This window comes from Bos indicus, chromosome 4 (assembly GCF_029378745.1).
Source record: "Bos indicus isolate NIAB-ARS_2022 breed Sahiwal x Tharparkar chromosome 4, NIAB-ARS_B.indTharparkar_mat_pri_1.0, whole genome shotgun sequence".
NCBI lineage: Eukaryota > Metazoa > Chordata > Mammalia > Artiodactyla > Bovidae > Bos > Bos indicus.
Window position 1 is genome coordinate 57,052,089 of NC_091763.1, and position 25,341 is coordinate 57,077,429.

Here is a 25,341-nt window from a genome sequence, read left to right on the forward strand (position 1 = left end):
AAATGAGAAGAAACTGTCCTTTCTTCTTGAGTATTCTTGACAGAGTGTGAAACAGTCTGTCAGAGAATAATTACTTTTTTTCTAGCATTTCTAAAAAGCATAGGTAAACAGAATTTAAAATTGCTCTCTAGTCACTAAAATACTTTGAATGTGCTTTGAATTGTGTTGTTTCCACTAAAATCTGAAACTACACATCTGGAATAATGTGAAGCAGAATGCTTAAAAACACCTGCAGCAGAAAATTAACCCAAAACAATTATGAGCAACTAATGACAGACACACACCTTTTTCTTACAATCAAGCACTTCAAGGTGATCATCTTCCTCTTGAAATTCTTCATACAGGAGGAGATGTGATCACATACTGCTGTGAATGCAAATCTCTGAGCACTTTTCCCCCTGTGGCTGACATAATAAATAATAAGAAGCCACCATAACATTACAGATGAGCACTTGTCTAACTGCTCTGAGAGTTCAGGCTGACCAGTCTGACTGATAGTCTGGAATCATCTTGATGCAATTTACTAATGCCCCTTCCTAGAAGAAGATGAATAGGGTTTAGCATTGAGCAGCCTGAAATAAATGGCAACAGGGCTGAACACCATCGTGTTTATAATGCCTTTCTGTGAAAGGCATTTTGTTATTTTCTTCTTTGGCATTTGGACAAAAGCTGGTGGGTGTGTTGGTAAAGTGTTTTGCAGATTTTAAATGTATCATTGATACTGTAAACAAGTCCAGCACCATATTCTAAACTGAAGTAGGGCTCTTGTCCTGAGCTGTATCTTAGTTTACGGCAAATTTTCTCCAGGTATCCCATTCTTTCCAAGTCCCTGCAAACCAAGACAGATTTCATAAGAAGTGCATGTAAGGACAGTATCGAATAGCCACAAAGATACAAAGTTCTCTCAGAAGAGTAAATTGGAAAAGTTTTTAGAGAGGAGGCGATAAGAAAAGAAAATTGTATTGAAAGAACACATTAATGAGAAAAATGGCTGAGACTATTTTGAGCCACTGACCCCACTGGCAGTCTGTGAAGGCTGAGAAGTTTCAGAGTCTGAAGTCTGAGTCTGAGAAGGCTACAGACTCTCCTTTTCAGGAAAACTTGCAGATGCAGGAAGACACGGATTTCTTCCCCACGTAAGTCCACAGAAATGCTTCTCCTAATCGTGGATGAACCCGGCCAGCTCAGGCTGAAAGCGTAAAGTGGGTTCACTAGGTTGTGGATGCTCGGCAGGCCTTCTCTCTCCACATGCTCTCCGTCTCCCGGGTTCCAGGGACCACCGAACCTCCTGGATGTCCTGTCCAGGCTTACCCTCTCTGAGCAACACTCCATCTTTAAACCCCCTCCCCTCTCTTCACACTGTTCCCACCCCCTCAGTTCCATACATCCACTCTCTTGGGTTTTATTCTTATAGATTAGAAATTCTTAAGAGTGGGATTCATTTGCTGGCAAAACATATCAGATTGGAGGGACAACAGCTTTTAAAAATCACATCCAAAACACACCCCCCCCCCTAAAAGATGTATCTTCATGGGTGTGATAAGAGAGGGGTGTCTTTGGCTTCCACTGCTGGTCCCCATTGAAAATTGGCAAAGGGAACAATAATCATGATGATTGCCTTGGTGGAGGACTTGTGTGGAGGCAGAAAAAGAGCCTCGTGACCTCAAGAAAGTTACTGGGGCTTGTTAGTAATGAATTTATACTAAAGTATGTCCAACGTGGAATCCATTTAATTTAAAACAAGATTACCTTTTAAAAATAGGATTGATTTCAATGCTAAGAATTAGGATAGCATGGGCAGGCCAACGTTTTGAGGTACACTTTCCATTTAGTAAGAGACAAATGCCTACACCTTCACATCAACCTGGAGGTGTGGAGTTAGCCATCGAATATAGACCCATCCAATAGACTAGGCTTTCCTAACAACAGAGAACAAAAATAAGCAAAACTCCTGCCACAACCTATACAACAATATTCTCCAAATGATAGAGCCAAGCGTGTCTTTTCCCATGAAGGCAACCTAAATGTCTATCAACAGAGGCATAGATAAAGATGTGGTATATATATGCAATGGGATATTATTCAGCCATTAAAAAGAATGAAATAATGCTATTTGAAGCAACATGGATGGAGAGACCCTGATGCTGGGAAAGATTAAGGGCAGGAGGAGGAAGGGACGACAGAGGATGAGATGGCTGGATGGCATCACCAACTCAATGGACATGGATTTGGGTGGACTCTGGGAGTTGGTGATGGACAGGGAGGCCTGGCATGCTGTGGTTCATGGGGTCACAAAGAGTTGGACACGACTGAGCGCTGAATTGAAACTGAACTGGATGGACCTAGAGATTGACACAGTGAATAAAGTCAGTCAGACAGAGAAGAGGAAATATCATATGACATCCCATACATGGAGAATCTTAAAAAAAAAATGATACAAATGAGCTTATTTACAGAACAGTAACAAACTTTACACACTTACAAAATGAATTTATGGTTGCTGGAGGGAAGGATGAGGGGAAGCAATATTAGGGAGATTGGGATGGACATGTACACACTGCTAGATTTAAAATGGATAACCAACCAGGACCTACAGTATAGCACACGGAACTCTGCTCAGTGTGGTGGTCTGGATGGGAAAGTAGTTCAGGGGAGAACGGATACAGATATATGTATGGCTGAGTCCCTTTGCTGTTCACCTGAAACTATCACAAAATTGTTAATTGACTAAGCTCCTGTATAAAATAAAAAGTTAAGAAAAATGTCTTTTCCTAGAGAGAGCAGAGGTACAACTTGGAGAGTTCCAGCTGATACATTGATATGTACCATGTCTGCTCCTTATTTTTTGTATGGCTTATTTTTTTCTTTCTGGTTTATTTGTTCGCCCACCCCTCCCCACCACCGCCCTGAGTCAGGCTAAATTTAGAATTTCTTTAGGGTTAAAGAAAAAGCTCCTGGAGTAGCATTTTGAGGGGGAGGGTTAAAGGATTGATGTACATTCATGTGACATCTACACAGATGTGTATAATGAAAATATGGTCACAGTGAAACAGGAGAGGAGGCAGGGCACAACCTTTTCAAGAAGGACATAGCTGTTGAGGATATGACATAACCGGTTAGAATCAATTAGGCACAAGATGGTGGAAGATTCGACTCCCAATAAGCCTTGAGCTTCATTATATGCTCATTGTAATACATTAGCATGCTAAATGACATACCCACCAGCAACTTGACAGTTCTAAGGCTGAACATAAAAGTGCAAAATGTGGTCAGTGGCCCAATTCCTGGAAATCTCCAGCCCTCCTCCAAAATAGTTGGAATAATATTCTCACTCATTGCTGTGTCCTGCTTAGTTGCTCAGTGTCTCATGTCTGACTCTTTGTGACCCTATGGACTGTAGCCTGCCAGGCTCTTCTGTTCATGGGGATTCTCCAGGCAAGAACGCTGGAAGTGGGTTGCCATGCCCTCCTCCAGGGCATCTTCCAAACTCAGGGATCGAATCTAGTTCTCCCACATTGCAGGAGGATTCTTTACCATTAGAGCTACCAGGGAAGCCTAAGAATATTGGAGTGGATAACCTATCCCTTCTCCAGGGGATCTTCCCAACCCAGGAGTTGAACTGGGGTCTCCTGCATTGCAGGTGGATTCTTTACCAGCTGAGCTACCAGGGAAGTCCCACTTATTAGCCTATGAAATTATCCAGTCCATAAAAAACTAACCACCCCGTATACTGGGGGCTCTTGCCTTCTGAGATGGCCCACTCTGTCTGTAGAGTGTGCCTCTCCCAGGGCCACGCTTGTCTTTTGACACAGATGACATTCTGTCTATGGAATACGTATGTCTCTAAATAAATCCCCTTCCTATCGTTTTGCCTCTAGCTGAATTCCTTCTGTAGTGAGACATAACCTGAGCTTCATTAAGTCCTGGGACCAAGTATGTGATTTTTAACTAAAAAACAGTGGGTTTTTTAGTGAGCCCCAGTCTGGGTTTTGGTTGGGTTCAGATTCCATCTGATTTAGGTGGTTTCCATAGGTTATTTTTTTCATTGTCAAACCAGGAAGAGCCCTTGCCTGAATTTATGATATCAAACTTTACACCAACACTTGCTAAATTATAATTTTCAAAAAGGTAGAATTATAAGTCTAAATACACAATGAATACATGTCAAATATTTTAACTCATTGATTGGGAAAGGAACTAGTAAGATGTTAAAACCAGCTCAAACATTTTTTTAAAGTACAGACACATAGAGGCTACCAGAAATTCTGAAATGAACTTGTCAACAAATATAAATTGGTTAATATTCTCTGTGTGGTTGTGCTCAGTCACTCAGTTGTGTGTAACTCTTTTGCAACCCCATGGACTCTATAGCCCACCAGCCTCCTCTGTCCATGGGAATTCCTAGGTAGGAATACTGGAGTGGGTTGCCATTCTTTTTTCCAGGGGATCTTCCCAACCCAGGGACTGAATCTGTAATTCCTCCCTCTTTTCCATTGGCAGGTGGATTCTTTACCACCTGGGAAACACCATATATTACAGGGCAGTAAAATGTAATATTTTGGGTAGAAATCAACTGTAACTCTACCAGACAAAATTTATTTGGATTTTAATGAAAAAAAATCACTTGCAATATTATGGACAAGAAACATTTGTGTTGTTATCCTTTTTCATTTTCTACAATTTAACTGCTTTCTCTATAAGCTGTAAAACAGTGTAATCAATCAAAGACAAGGACATGATATTTTATATCAAGAGTTATTTCACTCTGGCAGAATAAGTGTTCAATGATTAGGGCATACTTACTTGTTCATCTTATTCTTCCCAAACTATTTAATACTCCAAACTTCAAATCAACTCTTTATTGTCTTCCTTTTCTCTTCATCAAACTTTCCATTTTGAACTTAAACAGCCTTCCAGACCACCTGGGCTAGTTCAAATTCTCTCTGTCATATGCTTTCAAAACACCTCATAGTTTTCATTCTTCTCAATTTCCATAATTTTTTTTGATTTGGAAAACTATTTGTTTAATACAGGTCTCTCCACCTAAGTTTCATGAGGACAAAACTCTCACCTGTTTTATCCATAATTACATTCTTCAGTTCAGTTCAGTTCAGTCGCTCAGTCATGTCCGACTCTTTGCGACCCCATGAATCACAGCACGCCAGGCCTCCCTGTCCATCACCAACTCCCGGTGTTCACTCAGACTCACGTCCATCGAGTCAGTGATGCCATCCAGCCATCTCATCCTCTGTCATCCCCTTCTCCTCCTGCCCCCAATCCCTCCCAGCATCAGAGTCTTTTCCAATGAGTCAACTCTTTGCATGAGGTGGCCAAAGTACTGGAGTTTCAGCTTTAGCATCATTCCTTCCAAAGAAATCCCAGGGCTGATCTCTTAAGTCCTAGCAAAATGCCTAATACATAGTAGATGCTCAATAAAAAGCCATTGAAGGAATGTATAAGTTATCTCAGTGTATTTCCTCTCAAGTAGGAAGTTTATAGAGGCAGCATAATGCATGATTTTAAAAAAGGGCTTTAACGCCACACTAACTGGGCTTGACCTCTAATTCTACTACATACTAGCTATTATAAGGACAAATAAAAATTAAAAATAAGAGACTTAATTCTTCCACTTAAAAATAATAAATTTCTCTCATCTCTTCTTTTTAAGGTATTCACTTTAGAAAACTTTTAATCACAAGTACTTTCTCCTCTATTTGAAATATATAAAAATATTTTTGAAAACTACTTTGGCCACCTCATGCAAAGAGTTGACTCATTGGAAAAGACCCTGATGCTGGGAGGGATTGGGATCAGGAGGAGAAGGGGACGACAGAGGATGAATGGCTGGATGGCATCACTGACTCGATGGACGTGAGTCTGAGTGAACTCTGGGTGTTGGTGATGGACAGGGAGGCCTGGCATGCTACGATTCATGGGGTTGCAAAGAGTCGGACACGACTGAGCGACTGAACTGAGCGACTGAACTGAACTGATGCTTTTTGTCAGCTTTGCAACCTAGTAATCCTTTCTGAAAGATCAGGAGTCATCCATGTGAAATGTAAATATTAAGTGATAGCACACCAAGAGGGGGGGATGGAGTGGGATGGATTAGGAAATTGGGGCTCACACATATATTTATACTATGTATAAGATATATAACTAATGAGTTCCTCCTGGATAGCACAGGGAACTCTATCCAGTGCTCTGTGGTGACCTAAATGGGAAGGAAGTCCAAAAAAGAGGGGATATATGTATATGTATAGCTGATTCACTTTGCTGCACAGCAGAAACTAATATAATATTATAAGGTAACTATACTCCGATAAAAATTTAAGAAAATAAATATATAAGATAACATCATGTGCAAAGTTTTGGCAATAAATGAAAAATAATATGAAATTTAAAAAAAGAGAGAGATAGCACCACTATCTCCTTATTTCTGTGAAAGGTGCAAGCATGCCTTATTTAGGCACCTTGCTCCAAGTTGCAAAACTCTCCTGTCATAAAAATACAAGAGGTTTGTGTTTCCTTTGAATAAAATCAATTAGTTAATATGAATGGTCATCCCAATGTACATCTAAGTATCCCTAGATACATCTAAGATGAATTATGTGTCACAAAAGAAGCTATCTAGGCCTCTTACTTGAGGACTAGCTATTATTTATCTTGAGAACATGTATGTCATGGTTGTATCTGTTTGACTACAGAAAAGGGGTAAAAAAGATAAGACTTGCTCTGTCTTTTTTAGCAGATTGTCTGTGATGTGCATCACATTCTGGTTTGATGCTTATTCTATAATAAAACTGTTTTCTTTCTCCTCTAACCTCTATGGGAAGATTTTCTTGGTTGGCAGATTTCATTTTAATTAAATTTCCCCAACACTCTGTAACCTTAGGCAAGTTACTTTTAACTGTAAAACTGTGCCCTAGTTCCTGCATCTATAAAATAAGCATCCTAAGGTACTTGGGGTCACTGGGGAGATTCAATGAATTAATACCATAAAGAACTTAATGCAGAGCCTACAGGAAGTCATGGTAGGTCTTCTGGCAGAGCTCCACTACACAGAGCTCCATGATCCATACTCTGGCAATGGACCTGGAGAAAAAAGGGAGGGGGGTGGGCCACGTGTGCCAAGGAGCAGCTCCAGGGGGCTAAGGGGATCCAGGGGCCTGACCGAACATGGATTCAGTCAGGGACGGTGTACAGTTCCGTTCAGTTCAGTCCCTCAGTTGTGTCCAAGTCCTTGCAACCCCATGGACTGCAGCACTCCAGGCTTCCCTGTCCATCACCAACTCCCAGAGCTTGTTCAAACTCATGTCCACTGAGTCTGTGATGCCATCCAACCATCTCATCCTCTGTTGTCCCCTTCTGGAGGAGATGGGACAGTGTACATTGAGCACTTATGAAAGCCTATGCTGTTCAGGGCACCATTCAACGTGAGTCCTTGTCTTAAGGGACAAAGAATACACAAGGAAATAAGATAATTTGAGGTATTAGTGAGGGCTGTAAAGAGAACAAAATATTAATAAGTAATGTGGTAGGAGAGCAGCCGGCTTGTTTTAGGTAGCTGGGCAGGGGACCATCTCCTGCTGGGAGCCACTAAGACACTCTTTAATACTGTGCTGCTGTCCACTTGAAATGAGGCCAGTTAACAATATGAGTGTAGTTGGAAAAAATGTAAAATACCTTATTAATAATTTTATACTAGCATAAGTTAAACCAATGATATTTTGAATATATTTGGTCAAATAAAATGTTTTATAATTTTTTTAAAAAAAGATAAAAAACCACAAATGCCTGCTATAAATCAAGAACTCAAAAAACATTGGCTGTTGATATCATACAAAAGTGATCACCATAGCAGCTTCTGGAGTTGATGCCCCCAGGACATATCAGCATCTAGAAATAGATCCTGAAAGTTACAGTGTTCTAGATGGAAATATTGATGTAGCTTTGACAAGTAAAAAAGGGAATGTTACCATTTAACTAACATGTATGCTTTGTTGCATGTTGGTTAACTGTCTATCCAAGGCTTACGGGTATTTTGGACATATGTTTTCACATATTCTATAACTTCATTTTTTTAAAGGCCAGGACAGAGTTTTTATTCTCATTTATTTTCAAAGTTATCTAATAATATTCTCCCTGGTCCCAAATTACCCCTTTTGGTTACCTACTGACTTTACACTTAGCTATTTCTGTTTTAGCTGCATTTTCAATATTTCAGCCTTGTATTTTTAGCAATTCTCATTCCATTATGTTTCTATTTTAATTTCTTCCCAAACTGATTTTTAAAAATCTAATATTGAATAGAAGTCAAGGCAATTTGAAGGGAAAAGCAAACTATTTTAGTGATACTACAATAATAACACTTTTGTAACAAATTGTCCCTGTGGATCATGTGATAAATTCTAAAACAATAAAGTGTGTTAGCTGCAAACATTTGCAACAGAGCCAGTGCCAAATGCATAAGGGTTATTCCAGAAGTTGTAGGTCGATGTTAGGGCTGAATTCAGTTAACTGGAGGCAATCCCTTAACATTTTAGCTGATAGGGCCACATTAGAAGTGCTGTTGTGTGATCACATTTTAGTGCCTATTATGTCTTGATTAAGACTCCCCTGGATATTCCTTTTTAATGGAATTTGAGGAATTAAAAATGGCTTCACAAATCACTTTTTAATCCGGTGAAGTAAGCAGGGAATGAAAAACACCACGCTGTCATCTTCAAGTGCAAGGAAAGTTGTAAATAAAGAAAACAAATTAGTGACTGGTTCACACCTCATCAGCTACCTAACAACCTGTTACCAGTTAATTACACACCTTTAAAATGCATGTACAAGAGAAATTATTCAGAAATCAGTTTCTCTAAGGGGGAGGGTGGTGGACAAGTACCATAGCAGAAGAGGCTATATTTAACTATTTAGATAACCAACCATAAAGGGGAAAAAAACGAAACATTTTTTTTTCTTAAGAATTATTGTCCTGAAAGTGCCACCTATTATTGGCATAGCTTCTGTGGCCTCTACACCAACAGATAAATGTTTGTTGAGCACCTCCTGGGAAATAGTCTCCAATATCCCTTTGTGACCTACTGTAATCTTGATCTGTCAGTAGCATCCACTGGTTACTATGTTCAGAGCCCAGTCCTGAGCAATGTGAGAATTAACCACAGATGACAAAGTTACACACCACCATTGCCAAGAAGTTTAAACAGTCTGGTCGCATGCTTTTTATTTCCCAATATTCCTATCGTCTCTTGTTGTAGCTTAAGTGTAAATAGAAAACAGTTGGAAACTATACATATTGAACAAACAAATAAATTTGGAATGGAACCTGGTTAAGTCTATTATGTTATTTCTTTTACATATACAGCCTTGTTGAGGGACTTATACATGTCTGTGTTTGATTTATTTCGCTAAAATTCTTTTCAATAAGTAGAAGGCTCCAAAATATGGCTTTGCAAAATCAATACAGATGGAGCTGTCGTCCAGAAGATTGATCTGCATACTGGTTATCTGGAATCAGTCATTTTCTCATCCTGTGCCCCTAGTTACCTCCTGTTAAACCAGGATAATCATAACCTACGTCACTGGGTTGCTCAGATGTATAACTGACAGAAGTCATTTCAATGCTCTGAGGCTGTGGTAAATGTTAATTACTATGATTTGCCATGGTATTTATGGTTACTGAACCGTGACATTGGTTTGGTTGCCTGACCAAATCTATTTCCTATAGCACTTTAGTGTAACTTACGATCTAAATTCTTAAAGTGATATTATGTTATGTATCTACTGAAGGGTCACCTTCAAATTAGCCTGTTTTGAAACTGGGAGTATATGCAGTTTGAAATCAATCAATTAACTCCACCAATAACTTTTTAAGATATATTGATTCTATCTGTATTATATTCACTTGGAAGTGATTATTTACATAATGCATATTCAGATTTTTTGGCATTAATTCATCTTCCAGCAACTTAGTTCTTCACTGGGTACTACAGTCAAAAGACAACTAGTCATTTTTAATTTTAAAAATATGCGTGTATATATATATATATACACACACACACACACACACACACACACACATATGTGGAGCAGGAAATGACAACCCACTCCAGTATTCTTGCCTAGAGAATTCCATGGACAGAGGAGCCTGGTGGGCTGCAGTTCATGGAGTGCAGAGAGTTGGACATGACTGAGTGACTGAGCACAGCACATACACACATATATATACACATACACATACATACATTCCATAGTCCATAAGTTGTTCAAAATCATTTAGGTAAACTTCTCATGGTTATTTGCCCAAAGACAAGGAGTTGGTTAAAGTAAATGGTATGACTGGTTTGGGCAGGGTGTATGGATCTTTATTAAATCCTAGTCTGAGTATTGTGCACATGCACAGAAAAATCCTCTGAGAGTAATGACCTCTCTTCATTCTGTGTAGGTCAATTTCAGAAAGCTGTTGTACAACCCTCCCCATTCCTGCTGATAAGCTTCCAATGAAACATTGAAAAGATGAGCTAATTTGTATGATGTGGTCCATTGCATAATAGCGGAAAAGAAACTGCCTCAAGTTTAAAAGCTTGGATTCTCCTACAGTTAAATTTTCACTACATTATTTTTGGATGTTACAAAAGTAATACAAACATATAAACAGAAAATATGTAGTGGACTTCCCTAGTTTCAGCTCTCTAAGATATATATCAGATCAGATCAGTCGCTCAGTTGTTTTCGACTCTTTGCAACCCCATGAATCGCAGCACGTCAGGCCTCCCTGTCCATCACCAATTCCCGGAGTTCACTCAGACTCACGTCCATTGAGTCGGTGATGCCATCCATCCTCTGTCGTCCCCTTCTCCTCCTGCCCCCAATCCCTCCCAGCATCAGGGTCTTTTCCAATGAGTCAACTCTTTGCATGAGGTGGCCAAAGTACTGGAGTTTCAGCTTTAGCATCATTCCTTCCAAAGAAATCCCAGGGCTGATCTCCTTCAGAATGGACTGGTTGGATCTCCTTGCAGTCCAAGGGACTCTCAAGAGTCTTCTCCAGCACCACAGTTCAAAAGCATCAATTCTTCGGTGCTCAGCCTTCTTCACAGTCCAACTCTCACATCCATACATGACCACTGGAAAAACCATAGCCTTGACTAGACGAACCTTTGTTGGCAAAGTAATGTCTCTGCTTTTGAATATGCTATCTAGGTTGGTCATAACTTTCCTTCCAAGGAGTAAGCGTCTTTTAATTTCATGGCTGCAGTCACCATCTGCAGTGATTTTGGAGCCCAGAAAAATAAAGTCTGACACTGTTTCCACTGTTTCCCCATCTATTTGCCATGAAGTGATGGGACCAGATGCCATGATCTTCGTTTTCTGAATGTTGAGGTTTAAGCCAACTTTTTCACTCTCCACTTTCACTTTCATCAAGAGGCTTTTTAGTTCCTCTTTACTTTCTGCCATATAATTTTTACAAACTACATTATTATATGTACTCTGTTCTGAAGTAACCCCTTATTGATGGAAATGGAGACTGTTCCAGAAATTTTCTACTATAACATTACTAGAAATAAATGTCCTGAATATATATTATCATATACTTTTGCCAGTCTTTAACTGATTAAATATCTAAAAGTAGAGTTGCCGGGTTAAAAGGTACGTGTGTGCATGTTCAGTCTCTTAAGTCATGTCTAGCTCTTTGCAACCCCATGGACTGTAGCCTGCCAGGCTCCTCTGTCCATGGCATTTTCCAGGGAAGTTTTTAACAAATATTACTAAACAGCCACGTAAAGAGTTTATAACTTACTTACAAAGCAGAAGTGTACCTATTCCTGCTAGGCTTCCCAGGTGGCTCAATGATAAAGAATCTACCTGCCAGTGCAGGAGACCCGGGTTTGATCCCTGGGCTGGGAAGATTCCCCTGGAGAAGAGAATGGCAAACCACTCTAGTATTCTTGTCTGGAGAATTCCATGGATGGAGGAGCCTGGTGGGCTACAGTCCATGGGGTCACAAAAGAGTCGGATATGACTGAATGACTAAACAACAACAAACCTATTCCTGCCACCCCTTACTGCTCTGGACAGTATCACTTTTAAATTTTGGCCATTCTCTTAGATAAGAAAAGGTAGTTCTTGGTTTTTTTATTTAGAAGTTTGAGACTATTATGGGATTGAACATTCATTCATGTGGTTTTGGTCATTGTAACATCTTTACCAGAGGTCTCAACCTGGTGAAAAAAAAAAAAAAAAAACCTTTTCTTTACTTATTGTTTGTGCTACGCTGCGCTTAGTCACTTGTGTCCAACTCTTGGTGATCCCATGGACTGTAGCCCGCCAGGCTCCTCTGTCCATGGGGATTATCCAGGCAAGAATACTAGAGTGGGTTGCCATGCCCTCCTCCAGGGATCTTCCCAACCCAGGGATCTAACCCAGGTATCCTGCATTACAGGCAGATTCTTTACCATCTGAGCCACCAGGGAAGCCCAAGAAAATGTGAGTGGGTAACCTATCCCTTCTCCAGGGCATCTTCCCAAGCCAAGAATCAAAACAGGGTTTCCTGCTTTGCACGTGGATTCTTTACCAGCTGGGCTACCAGAGAAGCCCTAATTATTGTTTATCCTTTATCTTTATGTCACCCTCATTTTCTGGCTTTATCACTTTGGTAAACATCAACCTCCTTGAGGCTTTGCATACTATCTATACACTGTTCAAATAAGACACATTCAAAACCTACATTTTGATTGTCCTTTTCTCTCTTACTTGATTTTATCTCCATCCCATTCTGAAATATATTATTAGAAGATAATTTTTTTAAAAAAGTAAAAATCATGACTCTCATGAAGATATACAAATGAACATGTGTTAAAGATTTTTACTTTACTCATCTGATGAGGAATCCTGGCAAATGTTATACCAGTTCCAAGAAAAGTCAAAAGGCACCAATCTATGTAGAGTAAAGGAATGGAATAGCAAATGGAGGAAAAAGTGTTTTTTTTTTTCTGAGGGAAGAAGAAAGTCAACTGAAACTCTATCAAACAAGACAGAACATAATTGTCTATCAATTTTTTTAAAAGTTGTAAAATAGCTCAAAGACTATGAAAGGCTAGCATGTGTTAATACAGAAAGCTAAGGTATATGCATATAATGTATAGTTTTACATTGAAACACAATTTTTTTCTACAGTATTTTCCCTTTTGATCAAAAATAATCTCAACAGATTATTCTTGATTACAAAATAAGATTGGTCTTAGTAGATTTGCCCTGGTAGTTTACACAGAGGCAATAAGACTACTTCTTCACCCTGCAGGCCTTTTGAAATCTGCTTTAATGTAAGTTTTCATAAGTAATCTCAGAATGGACTTTTAAAAGCTTCTTGACAGGTGATATTCTGAGATTAGGAGACTAAAGTAAGAGCTCACTCCTAGATTTCACCTGCATTACCTAGAAATGTGGGAAAATTCCTCTCTTTTCCAGTTCTCCCAAATATTCTAAGATTCTTGAGCCTACCAGGAGGTAAATTACCACACTTACCTGGAAGGCTGGGAATCCTGTGTACCCAGGAGGGTTTATAAGCATTTGCTTGTAAAGCCTAAAATGTTACTTGCTTGAAAGTACATGTCATGCTTGACTAAATTATCATCATTCTCAAATATAACAACTGAATAACCACACACAAACAATAACGTTGGCTGCTTTGCTTATATTATACACAAAATTAATTCAAAATAGAACATAGACCTAAATATAAGAGCTAAAACAATAAAACTCTTGGAACAAAATATAGGAGGTAAACCTTTGCAACCTTGGGTTAGGCAAAGGCTTCCTAGATAAAACATCAAAAATACAAGTGACAAAAAACATTAGGTGAGTTGGACCTCATCACAATTGTGCTTCAAAGGACATCATTAAGAAAATGAAAAGACAACCCACAGAATGGGAGAAAGTGTTAGCAAAATGTATATCTGATAAAGAACTTGTATCTAGACTACACAAAGAAATCTTACAATTAAATAATAAAAAGGTAAGTATCTCAAATTTTTAAATGGGTAAAGGATTTGTAAAAAGATTTCTCAAGGACTTCCCTAGTGGTCAGTGGTTACAAGTCTGCTTGCTAATGCATGGGATATGGTGAGTTCGATCCCTGATCCAGGAAGATTTTACCTGCTGTGGAGCAACTAAGCCTGTACACCAAAAGCACTGAGCCTGTGTGCAGCAATTACTGAGCCTGCATGTCTAGAGCGCATGCTGCTGCTCCTAAGTCGCTTCAGTCGTGTCCGACTCTGTGCGACCCCATAGATGGCAGCCCACTAGGCTCCCCCGTCCCTGGGATTCTCCAGGCAAGAACACTGGAGTAGGTTGCCATTTCCTTCTCCAATGCGTGAAAGTGAAGTTGCTCAGTCGTGTCTGACTCTTAGTGACCCCATGGACTGCAGCCTACCAGGCTCCTCTGTCCATGGGACTTTCCAGGCAAGAGCACTGGAGTGGGGTGCCATTGCCTTCTCCTCTAGAGCGTGTGCTCCAAAACAAAAGAAGCCACTGCAATGAGAAGCCAAAGCACTGCAACTAGAGAGCAGCACCACTCACTGCAACCAGAGAAAGCCCACGTACAGCAACAAAGACCCAGAACAGCCAAAAAAGAAAAAAAAAGATATAAGAACGGCCAATAAACAGATGAAAAGATGCACAACATCATTACCCATCAGGGAAACGTAAATCAAAATCACAGAGTGATACTTCCTTGGTGGCTCAGCGGTAAAGAATCTGCCTGCAATGCAGGACACCCAGGTTCAATCCCTGGATCAGGAAGATCCCCTGGAGGAGACCATGGCAACCCACTCTAGTACTCCTGCTGACAGAATCCCATGGACAGAGGAGCCTGACAGGCTGTAGTCCATAGGGTCGCACAAAGTCGGACACGACTGAAGCAACTAGCAGTAGCAGCAGGATGGCTAAAATCAAAAAGACAGAAAATATTGACAAAGATGTAGAGAAATTGGAATCCTCATACACAGCTGTATGTAATGTAAAATGGTACAGCCACCATTCTGGAAAACAGTCTGTCAGGTAAACATACAGTTATCATAAAGACAGTTAAACACAGAGTTACCATATAACCTAGCAATTCTACTTTAAGGTATATATTCAAGAGAAGTGAAAACATATGTCAACATATAAACTTGGATCTATAATATTTATCTATGCTGTTGCTGTTGCTGTTAAGTCGCTTCAGTCGTGTCCGACTCTGTGTGACCCCATAAATGGCAGCCCACCAGGCTTCCCCGTCCCTGGGATTCTCCAGGCAAGAACACTGGAGTGGGTTGCCATTTCCTTCTCCAATGCATGAAAGTGAAAAGTGAAAGTGAAGTCGCTCAGTCCTGTCCAACTCTCTGTGACCCCATGGACTGCAGCCTACCAGGCTCCTCCGCCCATGGGATTTTCCAGGCAAGAGTACTGGAGTGGGTTGCCATTTCCTACTCCAGAGTATCTTCCCAACCCAGGGATCAAACCTGGGGCTCCCACATTGTAGGCAGACACTTTACCATCTGAGCCACCAGGGAAGCCTATAACTATTTATAGCAGCATTCAAAAAATGAAAAAACCACACCAAGTGCCCACAAACTGATGAATGGATAAGTAAAGTGTGTTATATTCATACACTGTAACAACAGACAATAACAAGGAATGAAATGTTGGTACATTTTACAATATGGATACTAAGAGGAAGAAATCAATTACAAAAGATCACATATTATAAGATTCTGTTTATATGAAATGTCCAGAATAGGTAAATCTGGGTTGGTGAGTTGCAGGCAAATGGGGAATTATTATTAATGGGCTTTCAAATTATGGTGCTGGAGAAGACTGTTGAGACCTAATGGACAGCAAGGGGATGAAACCAGTCAATCCTAAAGGAAATCAACCCTGGATATTCATTGGAAAGACTGATGCTGAAGCTGAAGCTCCAATACTTTGATTACCTGATGCAAAGAACTGACTTATTGGAAAAGACCCTGATGATGGGAAAGATTGAGGGCGAAAGCAAGGGGTGGCAGAGGATCAGATGGTTAGATAACAGCACCAATTCAATGGACATGAGTATGAGCAAACTCCAGGAGATAGTGCAGGACAGGGAAGCCTGGTGTGCTGTGGTCTATGAGGTCGCAAAGAGTTGGACACGACTTAGTGACTGAACAACTACAACACAATATTTAAAGGTGATAAAATTATTTTAAAATGGACTGTGGTGATGGTTGTATAATATACAAAGAACCACTGAATTATACACTTTAAATGGTTGAATTGTCCAGAATGTGAATTATATCTCAATAAAACTGGTATATAAAAAATACTAGCTAAAATTATAACCCTACATTGTTGTAGAGTTATATAATGATATATATAACTTATATAAGTTATATGATAACTCTACATTGTTGTTGTCTGATAGTAAGCAGAGTCACACCAGGACTCTGATAAATGGAAACATGTCATTGACAGTGAGGGAATAAGCAAATCTCCAGAAATGCCACATTTATATTTCAATTTCTGAAGCTTACACTCATACAAATTTAACCTAGATTAGGCTAACCATCTTTTCTGATTTGAGGGCTCTTTTTACATAACTCATCAACAATAGCATATCAAATAAACCTAATTTTTTTTCTTGCACGTCTCTTTTTATAAGGTGAAGGAACAAATCTTTGTGACTTTAAAAGAGCCCTCTGGAAAATCTCAAAGACAGTTTTAATTATCTGGGGTTCTCAAGAAGCTTGAGAACCCCAGAGAGGGTTGGAGAACACATAGGTCCAGCTCCTTTGGGAAAGAATTACTCTTTTTCTCTCCAAATGATAGTATATACATAGCTGCATTTCTCTGAAGCTATGACTCCTAAGTATAGTGTAAACCATATAACAGTTATTACTTTTACCCAAAGCAGCTAACTTCTATTTCACAGAAAAAAATTGGGGAATGAATAATTGTCTGTCACACACCAGCATTCTGTACTACATTTGCAGAGGCCATGAACATACCTAATGCAGCTTTCTAGAACCACACACATCATTTATATTTGCTTCTCAAGGGGCAAAAATGAGTACATTCATTACCGACTCAAGAGACAGATTCATAAAAATAAGAAGGAAATGGATATTAACTTGAAATTATGATTAATAATTAGTATTTCAGTATTTTATCTTACTGTCTTAAGATACTGCTATAGTAATTATCTAATGAATGTCCATTAATTAACTCAAGTTACTGTCGTTTCAAGGTTTTAAGTTATCTACAGTTCTTAGAAATTATCTTTGAGCTGACATATGACAAAACATAATTATTATTGACATAAATTTATTGGAATAATAATTTAATCTGGGTAAACACAAATTTATGTTTTTCATAATCTTAAACATTAAGTAGAAGTAATATAAGTTTATTCAATTAGTGAATCTATTTAAGATTAGGTAGTACATATTCAAGTAAAGTAAACATCTATACTTATGTATTTTACTTAATAATGACAAATCATAGATGACATAACTTTCAAAAAATAAAACCAGTAATATTAAACTTGTCTCATTAACTAAATTATTTGAAAGTGAACTCTTAAAACATTTCTGAGCTGAATACTTTTTAAATCTGCCACACTGAAAGTAAGAGAACTTCAATTTCCCTATTTTCTGAGAATTTTGCATGCTAAATCACTTCAGTGGTGTCTGACTCTTTGCAACCCTATGGACCATAGCCCATCAGGCTCCTCACATAAGAGGTAAAAGCCTTTCTAAATTATAGTGACATACAGATATACAAAGAGAAAGGGAGAAAGCTTATAGCATCTATTCTGAAATTTTAGTCATGGGTCAAGAGTAAACACAGAAATAAAAATTTCACGAATGGACACAAAATTCTTAATTGATTAGGTATCAAAACAGACAAACAGAGAAGACTCACATGCCAGATTCTCTGCTTTCTCTTGGTCAGCTGGGTTCTCTATTAACTGTTACTTCATTTACAGAGATCATCAATGATCAGGTCATGAAGTCAAATTTCTAACAACTACTGGGAAAGAACGTATTGACCCCCGCAAAATCCAAACACAAAATGTAAAACTGGTAAAGAGGCAACTTAAAATTAGAAAAGCACAGAGGAAGCAAAGTTTTATTGCCATTTTGGGTTTACCTTTGGAAGCCAAGAGAAGACTAACCTGGGCCTAAGTTGCCCACGGAGTGCACTTCTCTCCTTATGAAGTTTTCCTGGCTCTGATGCCTGAATCCACTGAGCATCTCAGTGGAACCTCCAAAACTGTTAAAAGATAATTTTTTTGGAAAAGATAAAATCATGACTCTCATAAGGATTTTAAAGTGAGCATGTGTTGAAGATTTTATTTTAGTCATTCAGTGAGGGAATCAGGTAGTTGGTGTAACTGGCTTAAAGGAAAAGTCAAAAGGCACTAATTTCTATGAAGTAAAAAGGAATGAGAGGAGGGCATGGCAACCCACTCCAGTATTCTTGCCTAGAGAATCCCATGGACAGAGCAGCATGGCGGGTTACCAACCTTAGGGGTCATAAAGAATTTGACACAACTGAAGCAACTTAGCCAAAGAATTGATGCTTTTGAACTGTGGTGTTGGAGAAGACTCTTGAGAGTCCCTTGGACTGCAAGGAGATCCAACCAGTCCATTCTAAAGGAGATCAGCCCTGGGTGTTCTTTGGAAGGAATGATGCTAAAGCTGAAACTCTAGTACTTTGGCCACCTCATGCAAAGAGTCAACTCATTGGAAAAGACCCTGATGCTGGGAGGGATTGGGGGCAGGAGGAGAAGGGGACGACCGAGGATGAGATGGCTGGATGGCATCACCGACTCGATGGACATGAGTTTGAATGAACACCAGGAGTTGGTGATGGACAGGGAGGCCTGGCGTGCTGTGATTCATGGGGTTGCAAAGAGTCGGACACGATTGAGCGACTGATCTGAACTTAACTGAAGCAACTTAGCACAGCACAGCACAAAAAGGAATGGAGGGAAGTCAACTGAAACTCTTCCAGACCAGACAGAATGTGCATGTGCATCAATTATAAAAGTTGTAAAATAGTGCAAAGATTATGAAAGGCTAAAGTCTAATGTATAGTTTCCCACTGAAACACAAATTTATTTTTTCTGTAGTCTTTTCTTCTGGATGTCTTTAAATAGCATCTGTTCATGTCTCCTGTAGATCCTATAAATGTTTAATTGCTCTTCATATAAAACCTGGCTCTTGTATGATTAGCAGTTGAGAAAAGATTCCTACTTATGTGGTAAATGCAAAGCGGTTTTTAAAAACTTATTTTATATTGAGGTATAGTTGATTTACAATGTTGTATTAGTTTCAGGTGTACAACAAAGTGATTTAGTTGTACATTTACATATATCTGGGGCTTCTCTGCCGGCTCAGATGGTAAAGAATCTGCTTGCAATGCAGGAGACCCAGGTTTGATCCCTGGGTCAGGAAGATCCCCTGGACAAGGGAATGGCTACCCACACCAGTAGTCTTGCCTGGAGAATTTCATGGATAGAGAAGCCTGGCAGGCTACAGTCCACGAAGCTGCAAAGAGTTGGACACGACTGAACAGCTAACACTTCATACTTCATACATATATATGTTCTTTTTCAGATTCTTTTCCCATGTAGGTAATCCTTTCACAGGGACCATGCTAATCTCTGTATCATTCAGATTTTAGCATATGTGCTGCTGAAGCAAGCATGCAAATGGACTTTATTAACACTTCCCCCTGCTTATAGGATATAAATTACTGCTTGAACTAATTTTTTTTCATTTCTGTATTAGTTGTTTGTGTATCATTTATAGATGGTATGCTAAAGAAAAGAGATTGCTCATTGTTAGGAACAATTATATTTATAGGATGAAGTGGAGGGACCCACAAAGCTCATTTAATTGACTGATTGATTGATTGAATAATTACTTATGGATTGTTCTCCATTGCTAGGCATCATGCTTTTAAAAAATGCAGTTTCAACTTTCAAGAATTTAATATTTATCAGGGTCAATAGACAAGAAAATAGTCACCTCCTGATAGCACAGGCTGGGAGTAAAAGTCACCTGAGACACCCGAGTTCAGTCCTCAAGGAGTTAGTGAGGTCAGTGTTGTTAATAGGTTTCAAGCACAGTGAATAATAGTGCATGTGTTGGAAGGCCAGAATGCACATAGCACTATGGAAATTATGATTCCCTCTGTGTAGCTGGAGCACAGAATGTGAGAAGAAGACATAGCAAGAGATGAAGTTGGGAGGAAAACAGGGTCAGCCATGGGATGAGACGTTTGTGACAAGCTAAAGAGCCGGCTGTCTGCTGCAGGTAAAACATTTTCAGCTAGAGAGTTCCAAGATCAAATTTGCATTTTAGAAAGATCTCTCAAGCAGCAAGGTGGGGAAAGGACTGTTAACTCTGAAGTTTTTCAGTGTATATTCTATTACTAATTTAGTACATATTTTTTAAACAAATTTTCACATTCCTCTTCCCCTGCAATCTTTGTTTACAATGTTTGGTCTGTAGCCACAGCTTTGCTGCATTCTCAGTACGAGGCTGTGACATCATGATAGAGGATAAATGAAAAGAAATGAAGGGGATAAAATGATATAAAGCATGAGTCAGCAAACTGTGGCTTGCAGGCCAAAGTTCGTTGCCTGTTATTGTAAATAACACTGTATTGGAACACAGCCAAGCCCGTTTACTTCTGCAGAGTCCTCTGGCTGCTTTTGTGTCCCTACAGAACAAAGCTGAGTTCTTGTGAGAGGCTGTCTGGAATGCAAAGGCGAACACATTTACTATCTAGTACTTCAGAGAAAAAGTTCGACAACCCTTGATGTGAAGAGTTAAAAGTTTGTATGTTAACTTATTTAGTTGATTTGATCATATTCCCTGGATCAAAGGATTTATGCAAATGTGTGTGGCCAGTCTCATGAAAAAATTTAAACCTTGAAAATTTCGCTGGTAATAATATGTATGAAGATGACTATATTAATTCCAGTAGATCATCTACATGATTTTAATTCTTCTCATCATCTTCCAAGAAGAAATAGAAAGATCTGGTTTATGTGCTGCGGAACCTGACTTATTTTTGTTCAAGGAAAGATACTTGATTACAGATACATTTTTAAATATTCTGCATACTTTTAGGACTTTGAATTTGAAAATCTCCAGGACAGTAAGTACAAATTTGAGTTAATGAAGAATAAATAGTTACAATGTTTCCTGGATTTCTGGTGTCCTGTCTCTGACTTTCGGAGAAGGCAATGGCAAGCCACTCCAGTACTCTTGCCTAGAAAATCCCATGAATGGAGGAGCCTGGTAGGCTGCAGTCCATGGGGTCGCTACAAGTCGGGCGCTACAAGTCAGACGTGACTGAGCAACTTCACTTTCACTTTTCACTTTCACACAATGGAGAAGGCAATGGCAACCCACTCCAGTGTTCTTGCCTGGAGAATCCCAGGGACGGCAGAGCCTGGTGGGCTGCCGTCTATGGGGTCGCACAGAGTTGGACACGACTGAAGCGACTTAGTAGTAGCAGTAGCAGTCTCTGGCTTTAGCACAATGTCTTATTAGTGGGAAAAATACACACAAGTATTTTGTCATTAACAAATGGTAGCCACTCCTTAGAGTCCTTATTCTAAACAAGAACAAGTTGGCTTGGACTGCACCAAATAGGTACCTTACAGAGAGTACGGGACTCAAAAAGGTTAGACACAAACACTTCACAGCCAGTGTCCCACAAGCTGCTTGCTCAGCCATCCTTAGCTAGAACACCTTGGATGTTTGAAAATTTGGAAAACAAGCAAAAATCAGTTTTATGGTGAAATGTTCTGCAGTGTCTCAGTACCCACCTCAGGAATTTGACTGTGACACATGCATCAGTAGCAGTTATTTAATAAGAAATTGCATTGCGGAGTTTAAGGCCAGAGAACAGTGATGTTTAAAAAAAAAAAAAAGTGTATTTCAGTCCTTGATTGAAATTATCCAACATTTTGAGAAAAGTCAATTTGCATAACAGTTGGTGTTTCACCTCCTGGTGTTAAACCCATCTTCCCTACGCTGTCTTTTTGGATCTGTTAATCAAGTTTCCTGTCTTCAGTAGACAGCAGCCTAATTGCTTCTGTCCTGCAGAAACCCCTCACTGAGAAAGAGATTTAATTTGTAGCTTAATCCAATATTTTTATGCAGTATGGTAAAAACACTCACTTGTTACAGTATTTTGTCAGCTTCATCATTAGTCTCCTAATAGAATCCCCTACTTTGATCTTAATCTGACTTCTTTTTTTCTACTACCTCTGTCTCAACTTTTGGTTTTATTCTTTGACCCATAATATCCTTTCCTGCCAAAGAAAAATCATCATCATCACTGTAAGAAATATAGATTGCTTGCCCATGGGGTACATTTCATTGTACCTGGTGCTGTGGGATTTTACCAGGTTTCATTAGCTTTCTTCCCTGATGTAGAAGAAAAAAAAACAGAAAAAGAGAACAACAAAAAACAAACACACACACACAGACACAAAACCTTTACTTTGTGTCATTCCTTGTATTTGTAGAAAATGAAAAACAGTGTTCCAAAGTGTGAAGTAGGCACTAATATGGATCTCAAAACTATGTGACATAATTAGAAATGTATTCAAGCCTGTAAGCATATTAGAACTGACCTTTCACCCTGTTGGCTTTCTGTTTCTTGCCAGCATGACTTTTTCTTCCATCTACCCTTTTCCTTTTTGCCCCCATCTGGCCTTCTGACAGCCGCAGAATGAGTGTTAGCTATGTACTATTATTTGACATCCTTCTTTTTATAAAATTGAATTTCTTTTGATAAATGTCAGAAGGGGACACACATTCTTCAGTAAAATGAGCTAAGCCTAGAACAGATTTGTCATTGCCATCTCCCTAGTCATCTCTTTTGCTTCTGACAAATACAGTATGTCCTGAGCTTGTCTGTCCTTGGTGACCTTAAAGAAATGGAAAAGTGATCCCATCCTTTCTGATTTCAGTACCATGAATTGTCATAGATGGCAAGTTAGAAATGATTAACATGTTTACATATTCCTCCTTTGTTTGCTGTCCTCTCCGGGCAAATGTATAGAAGGATGGCAGAACAAAGCAATGAGACAGGCTTTACGGTAAATAAGACTAGCTTGCATTTTGATTTGAAAACTTTTAATATTGTAAAGATTCTTTTAGTTTTTATTTCCTAAATCCTTTTAGCATCCCAACAGAGGGATCAATTTTTAAAAAAGCTGACTCTTCATCATTGAATTCCCCTCTATATGAATCATATTAAAAAAACAGGAAATTCGCATAAACTTTATTCCAGTGGAGGGGAGGAAGAATATCTTTTTCCTTTACCTTTCTAAGTTCTCTGTTGGGATCCCTATAACAAAAGGAAGATTAGCAGGAGAAAAACATGGCAATCTATTAAATGTAAGTTTTATGTGACACAAGAGACTTCATAAGGAAACTCAAAGAATGGTTAAACCTGAGTGTTTTTATGCTAGATTTGATGAAGAGTGGAAAGTTCTGGAAAGACACAATGGGATAAAGAGTATGAATGAGCTGTATAGTCAGAGGGACCAGCGGGGTGGGATAGGGACTGTGCACTTGGATTCTTCCCTGTGGCCCTCTATCTTTAGAGATTAGGATATTCCTTTCCTCCAGGTATAGGGAGGGCGCTTCTCATTGAATGTTTTATGACCTGCTTCAGGGGAAGTAAAAAAGTCTTTCCTTTACATGGCTTTTTTTTCAAATTTCAACAGATAAAAATAACTAATATGCTAAGTTGCAATATTTGGCAGGTACCCTGCGTAGTGTCAACTAATAGGAAAACGTACAAGGTAAGAGTTGTGAGTTAAGTTTTATTCGGGATCTTACTGAGGACTATAGTCTGCACACTTAGTTCACATTATAGTTTTCTATGGTGACAGCTCCCTTCCGGGAACAAGTCTTCTGTCTATATTCTTCTAGGCATCCAGGAGAAAGCCAAAGTTTCTTCCTGAGTCTCCTGGGCATTGTTTTCAGCTGTAAATAATCTGCATGCCAACAAAACATTTTGGGGTGGCAATTTTTGCTCCCCTGAACCTGTCTTGAATCTTCTCACAAGAAAGTGATCATTCTTTCCCTAAGAACATGATATTATTGTTAGTTATTCCAATGTCAAAACTGCCCTGAAGGGCAGAAATAGGAAATAAAAAGAGCATATACCTATAATGATATATTATCCTATTTTCAGATAGTTGGTCCTAGAAATAATAGGAAGTCCTTCTTTCTCAGATCTGGCTGAAGGCCTATTGTTGTCACATTACTTTTCTTTGAATTTCAAGTTAGAAGGAATTTCAGTGTGTGAACTATCAGTACACAAAGGGTGTTGCCACCATCAAGCCATCACATTACAGTCACCCTGATGGTGCACCCCGAGGGAACTTGGGATGGAGACTGGACTTGTACCTCTATCTATCAGTCATCCACTGCAGCCACCTCTGATGATATACCCTCAAGAGACTCAGGATGAAGTCTGTCTTCAACTTGAGCACAGGATTCTGACCCCAGATAGCTGAGGCACATTTCAAAGGGTTGCTTTCACTAAGGCCAGACTTTTGCATCTTCCCAAACACAGAAAAGGACTCAATTCCTTAACTTAAGATATCTGGTATTCTTTAATTAACAGTAATCTTTTGATGTTTCCTGCAATGCAGGAGACCTGGATTCGATCCCTGGATGGGGAAGATCCCCTGGAGAAAGAAATGACAACCCAATCCAGTATTCTTACCTGGAAAATCCCATGAATGGAGAAACCTGGTTCATGGAGTCACAAAGAGTCGGGCATGACTGAGCAACTTCACTTTCTTTCTTTCCTTCTTTTGATGTTTCAACTACCTGGTCTTTGTTGCAAAACCTTCTGTATGTCCTAGTTTCTGCCCCTTCAGAACAGTCCCTTAGAGTTTCTGAGACACTGTGTCCTAGGCTTAAGTCCTCAGTTTTGTCCGTGGAATAAAATATACCTCTCAACTTTAAGACTGTGAATTTTTTTTTCAGTCGACAAATGTTAGCTGTGTGAGAACGATTTCAACTAAACATTATAGATGAGTCATCAATGATCATTCAAAGATCATTGAATGAAATGGAACATTCATCAATTTTATTTCTTTAACAAACTGTTACTAGTTTCTTCTGTATGTAGATGAGGTATTAAGCATGGATTGGGTAGAAAACTAAACAGACAAGGTTCTTGTCTTCATGCGATTTGTTAGCAGAGAAGTAAGTTAAACTAAAGATTATAATATTGTCATGAAGGAAATAGGAAGATATAAAA

At 39.1% G+C, this 25,341-nt stretch overlaps 1 pseudogene; it reads right to left on the bottom strand.

Annotated features, from left to right (window-relative positions):
* Positions 1-19,632: 19,632 nt before the first annotated feature.
* Positions 19,633-19,733, bottom strand: LOC139182830 (U6 spliceosomal RNA; annotated as a pseudogene).
* Positions 19,734-25,341: the final 5,608 nt, after the last annotated feature.